The following is a 6,154-nucleotide window of genomic DNA, read 5'->3' on the forward strand; positions in this document are numbered from 1 at the left end:
CTCTCCCTCCCTCCCTCCCTCTCTCTCTCTCTCTCTCTCTCTCTCTCTCTCTCTCTCTCTCTCTCTCTCTCTCTCTCTCTCTCTCTCTCTCTCTCTCTCTCTCTCTCTCTCTACCTCTGTGTGTGTGTGTATGTGTGTCCCTGCTACTATAATACATTACCAGTATATTGAATTACTGGAGCAGCAGAGCATCTGTTGGTCCATTGTGTGCAAGGACAGACCAGCTAACTGACTCATCCCACTTCAGTTTCCCTGCATAGGTTCCTCCTCTTGGCTAAGGGTGGACATTATCCTCAAACTGGTGGGTATTGTTAGTTCAGAAAAGTGAGCTTATACAGTCACAGCATCAGTCACCTAGACCTGAATAGAGAAACATTTATCTGCAACCCACCCTCCCCTCAGGTGCTGTCATTACCCAATCACACCCTCGTACCCACAATAACATTGAAACACACAGACACACACACACCTTCAGTGAGCAGGATACAGTTACAGAGCTATGTTTAGTGCAGCAAAGAGATGGACAAGATAGCTGAGTGAACGCCAATGTGAGTTACGTACAAGCGGTGGTTGGCAGCTGTTGTTGTTTACTGCATGTGTGTGTGTGTGTTTTCCTATCTGTCCCTGTGTAGTTGAAGTCTGTATCACTATAGGGAAGCTGGAGTTCATCTGGCCCCACCACCGTCCTGGTGTTAGTCATGGTGATGTCAGCAAAACAGACACCTCCTCTTACTGGAAGCAGTCCGGGCAGCTGCATCACCTGCTTCTGGTCCGTTAGATGATGCCTTGGCAGCTAACAGGCTGTTTTTTCTGCCTGACGTAATGAACTGATTCATATCAAATCCTCCCTGGACTCCCCTCTCTTTCTGCCGCTGTACCATTCCCTGTCTCCTCCTTTCCTTCTCTCTCTTCAGCCCAGCCTCGAAGGTTGAGATATGTTGTTGTTGTCTTCTTAGGAATGTCTGTCTTTGGAGATAACAAATACTGAGGAGACTGAAAAGTCATAAAACATGTCAGTAAGGGTGTTCATAATAAACACTCAACACATGCACGTTCAAGGCAGCGAATTAAGATGTATTAGATTGGTTTAACTGACCACAAGGAGGACCTTTTGACAATAGAAGATGTGTTTAAATACTGGATCTTGGCAGTTGATTTTCACAGTCAATTGCCATCCAGGTAAAGGCAATTACATTTCCCTTTAACCATTATCAGAGCTGATAGCGTCATTTGTCATGGCAGCTTTATCAGTTTGATAGTAAGCTGCCAGGGTGACCAACTCGTGACCACTCAAGGGCAGGCGTGTCACCCTGCTGGGGATTATGGGTAACCAGTTGTGACCTCAGTATCCTCCGAGAGTTAATTTTCAGTGCCTAATGTGACAATGAGAGAAAAATCATAAAGAAAAAAGAGAGCACTTAAGGAACAGAGAGAGAGAGGGGGGGGGGGAGGGGGGGGATACATAACACCATCAGCTGACCTGCTTCCTCCCAGCAGCAGCGCTCCTTGCTCAGGACCGTGTGTGTCTACAGTCACCAGTTTCCCACCGCGGGACTGCCTTTGTTCTAATGTGATTGGTGAGCAAGAGGTTGTCCGGATGTTGTTTGATTCACCCTTATAGAGATAAGCTGCATCATAAAGACCCGGACGTTTGTCCAAGGTGTGGTCACAGTGTTTGCCAGGAGGTTTATTTCTTTCCTCACTGCTCAAGATGAAACAAAGCGCAACAGTCCCATGTAATTCGCTCTTACAGTTGGACACAACCGGGCAATAAAATATCTCTTTCATCTGGCACTGCACTGGCAACACTTCTAATCTAGAGTGATAAAACAGATTTATGATCAGATCATGATGCACTTGTGTGTGGGTGTGTTTTTCTGTGGGTTTGTTGTGTGTACAGTATGTTCAGTGAGCTGTGAAGTCTTGGACGGAAGCTTTTCCGTCCTCCTCTAACAAGGTAAACAAAGGCAGGTTTCCAAGGCACAATGTTTTCCCGCCAAACGTCCACTGCTCTGGTTCTCTCTGTCCACCCTCACCATGACAACGGCCGTCTTGTGTTGCAGGAAGCCACGTGAGGGGCAGTGCTCCAGAAATAGAGCTGAAAACACACACACACACACTCAGGGCAACAACACGCTTCACTTCAATGTGTGACAGAGACCTTAATGTGACCTCCATTATAACAATTGTTAGGGAGATGGTGTAAGGGTGGACAAAGCTATGTTTGTGTGTTTATTACAGTAATAAACATGTGCTGCTATGTCCTGGTCTCAACACTAGATGTCCTTGGTAGGTTTCCTCAGAGTTCATTCTTCTCCATATGTGTGTATGTGTCAAGCGGTTGCCCAGGAAAGGAGCATGGAAATACAGTTAAATGTCTCACCTTCTCTCCTCCTCCAATAACATACCTTGTAGGATATACTAGGAACTACTTCTCCAGCTCCTGCTACAGCTATAACTAGAGAGGGACCCAAAAATTACTAACCAATGACTCATCCATCTGCACGCCAATACGAAAGAAAGCAACCTGATATGGTCCTTCGGTTACACTGACCAGCAGTCTTTTCAATGAACTATGCAGCACATTGTGTTTTTTTCTTCCGTTAAACCCCTGAATATTTCCGCCTGTTTTGGTGTTTATTCATGGGTACTGTATTGTTTCTGTGCCCGGCACCGATACTAGTGCCAGCGGCAACTGAGTTCTGAACTCAGCAGGGCGGGTTGTTTTCGGTCACGGTGCCATAGCAATAGCCTCACTGACCTTTTGTACTCTAATCTGCCGACTGAGGCCCGAAAGCCCGCGAAGCAGCAGCCAATCAGGGGCTAGTGCTGGGGAAGGGAGATAGATAGAGGGTAAGGTTGGGAGAGACAGAGAGAGAGAAAGAGAGATTGAGAGAAAGTGAGAGAGAGAAAGAGAGAGAAAGAGAGAGAAAGAGAGAGAGAGAGGAATGGTCAGCGAGAAAAATCGAGTGAGAGATACAAAGAAAGACAGAGGGAGAGAGAGAGAAAGAGAGAGTGAGAGAGAGTGAGAGAGAGTGAGAGAGACAGCAGCTGAGGGGGGACTGCTGCGTGGCAACTTACAGTTGAGACAAAGACAGCGCCTGTTTCCCGCCACAGAGAAGCCTGGTTGGCCCAGTGCCAGGCCCACATTCCTCCTCCTAGCCTCCAAAGAACCAGAAGAAGGGAGGGAAGGCATGAGGGACTGAAAGGGGGACAGGAAGCCCATAGAGGGAGATATTGAGGGAGGGAACACAGAACAGAGCGGCGAGGGAGGGAGGGAGAACAGAGAAGGACGAAAGAGAAGAACTTAACTGCTTCATCACCGGTCTTCAGAATCAGAATCAGAAGGGATTTTATTCGCCATGAATGTTTGCACAAACAAGGAATTTACTTTGGTGGGAAGGTGCATACATTAAACATATAGGAATCTTGAAACTTAAATATGTGGTCTAACTATACAAAAGGAGCAAAGTCTAGCTAAAACTAAGGGGATTTAGAATAAATATAATATATAAAATAAAATATAAAATATAAGTAGCCATAATTACAATCTAACCTAAAAATACAGATTGTGCAAAGAGAAGGATACAATAGTGCAAATTGCAATGTGCAGGGTGTCATTGTGCAGATTGTGATTTAAAAGTCAGTGAGAGTCCTTGGCCTTATTAAAGTGGCCAACAGCGGATGGGAAGAAACTGCCGGAGGGGAGTAGCTGAAACAGGGAGTGTCCAGGGTGGGAGAGGTCGGCCACAATCTTCCTTGCTCGCCTCAGGGACCTCGAGGTGTGCAGATCCTCGAGGGAAGGCAGATTGCAGCCGTTCACCTTCTCAGAAGTGCGGATGATACGCTGCAGTCTGCTCTTGTCCTTGGCAGTGGCAGCAGCGTACCAGATGGTGATGGAAGAGGTGAGGATGGACTCAATGATGGCTGTGTAGAAGTGCACCATCATTGTCTTTGGCAGGTTGAATTTCTTCAGCTGCCATAGGAAGTAGATCCTCTGTTGTGCCTTTTTGGTGAGGGAGCTGATGTTCAGTTCCTACTTGAGGTCCTGGGAGAGGATGGTGCCCAGGAAGCGGAGGGACTCCACAGTGTTGACTGGGGAGTCACTCAGGGTGATGGGGGTGAGTGGGGCTGTGTTCTTCCTAAAGTCCACAACCATCTCCACTGTTTTAAGAGCATTGAGCTTTAAGTTGTTCTGGCTACACCAGGTCACCAGGTTGTCAGCTTCCCACCTGTAGTCAGACTCGTCCCCGTCAGAGATGAGCCCAATGAGGGTGGTGTCGTCCGTAAACTTCAAGAGTTTGACAGATGGATGGCTCGAAGTGCAGCTGTTGGTGTACAGGGCCCTGAGGAGATCTGGTGCTGATGGACCGGGAGTCAGAGACTTGTGTTCCCAGCTTAACGCACTGCTTCCTGTCAGACAGGAAGTTTGTGATCCACCTGCAGGTGGATTCGGAGTCTTGAGCAAACTTTAGTTTTTAGTTTGAATGTGCAGACAAACGAGGTTTCCATGATATTGGTCTGATATTGGTCTAAGTTACAGGTTCCTGTGTGGTCTGCTGCCTCTCTGCTGATGTGTAACGATGTTCTGTGAATGTCACCGTTAATCTGTCAGTATTAGGAGTTAAAACCGTGAACACACTGGCTATTTATCACGACATCCACCCCGCCGACCAAAAGTTCAGTTTTTTTGTTGTTGTCTTGACTGAATCCTGAGAGGTGAGATACCTCCTACATCTGAGCACAGAAACCAGACCGAGGCAATGGAGCCAGTTGTCAGCCTAACGCTGGATCATTGCTGATGTTGAACATCAGCAGCCTGTGTGATAAACTTGAGAGACGGATGCTCTCTTCCCTCAGTCATCTAAGCAGGCAGTTGATTGGCATTTCAGTCACGAACGGTGACTTTGTGTCCAGATGCTTTGACTCTGACGGGGGAGCCGTGTTTGTGTGTCAGGATGTGTGTTGGCGTGTCAATGTGTGTGTGGTTGTGGCTGTTTTTGCACGTGTGGCTGTGCATATGTGTGGTCACGTGAGTGGCAGTGAATGTGTGTGTGTGGCCATGACGTGGCCCTCCCCGTGTTGCAGGCTGTCAGTCTGGAACATTCACTGGTATGCCTTCACTCGCTCACATGTAACGCCGCCGTGTGATCGCATGGACAGGCCTCACTGAAGAGAACAACCTGATTGCTATCTTCCCTCTGTGCAAGTCGGGAGCTGCCCTCCTCCTCTCCCCTGTTCCCTCCTAACCCTTTTACTGAAGCACCTATCAACACTCCCCCAAGTTTCCCACCAGAGACGGCTCTCAGCTCAGTCAGCCCTGCATGCAAGAGGCCCTGCAGGTGAGGCCATCTTGCAACCTACCCCTCCTCCCACGCTCCCTCCCTCCCTTCTCGTCCTCCTTCTCTCGCTTTCCCCTCCCTCTCCGAGACTTTAAAGAACTCAAAGAGGCCCCTTAGTGTCAGGTCTTCAGGGCTCAGCTAGACACTTAACGTGACTGCCTCACACATATTGTTACCAAAGAGAGCCTGAATGGAATGTGGAAGCGGCTCAGTTGCATCACCGTGAATGGCAGTTGAGGCCAAAGACGGGTGTGTGTGTGTGTGTGTGTGTGTGTGGTAGAGGAGAGCTCTGTGCAGACCCAGTGTGTGCCCTAACCCCTCTCTTCCTCTCCCCTCTCACCTGTCTTAACTAACGCTTCCCTGGGGAATGCCTGATTTAAGGCTCCCGCACCCCCTCACTCTGTTACCCTTTTGAGGGTTGGTGTCCTTTGGCCACAGTAACTCACCTAGCTGACACACACACACAGACACACACACACACACACACACACACAAGCACATAGACAAACCCAGCAATAGACATCTTCTGATGGCACAGGACTGGGTGGTCCCGTCATATACCAATCAAATAATCATATAGATGGGCTATTGAGCCTGGACTGAGATTTCACAATGATCTGGAGTTTTCTGAATCCACACAGCCATTTTCCAAAATATTCTGAATCCACTAGACTGTTGGTCAGACACCACCTGTTAGGGTCCATTACCAGCTGGTTCAACTGTCAGTGAGTCTGAGAAGTGGACACAGGAGGACTTTGCCTGGCCTAAGTTAACGGCCCTGTTCACGGGGTTTTGAAGCACAGTAGTACCAT

General features: G+C 48.2%; 1 long non-coding RNA gene across 1 annotated transcript; it reads right to left on the bottom strand.

Annotated features, from left to right (window-relative positions):
- Positions 1-429: 429 nt before the first annotated feature.
- On the bottom strand, positions 430-2,156 carry LOC146273218 (uncharacterized). Its single transcript, XR_014766688.1, has 3 exons — positions 1,481-2,156; positions 1,097-1,373; positions 430-993 (listed from the first exon to the last, which is right to left on the bottom strand). It is a non-coding gene; the product is annotated as an uncharacterized LOC146273218 (long non-coding RNA).
- Between the last annotated feature and the right edge of the window lie 3,998 nt (positions 2,157-6,154).

Source organism: Hypomesus nipponensis, chromosome 9, assembly GCF_054491055.1.
Source record: "Hypomesus nipponensis isolate SF chromosome 9, ASM5449105v1, whole genome shotgun sequence".
NCBI classification, from domain to species: Eukaryota; Metazoa; Chordata; class Actinopteri; order Osmeriformes; family Osmeridae; genus Hypomesus; species Hypomesus nipponensis.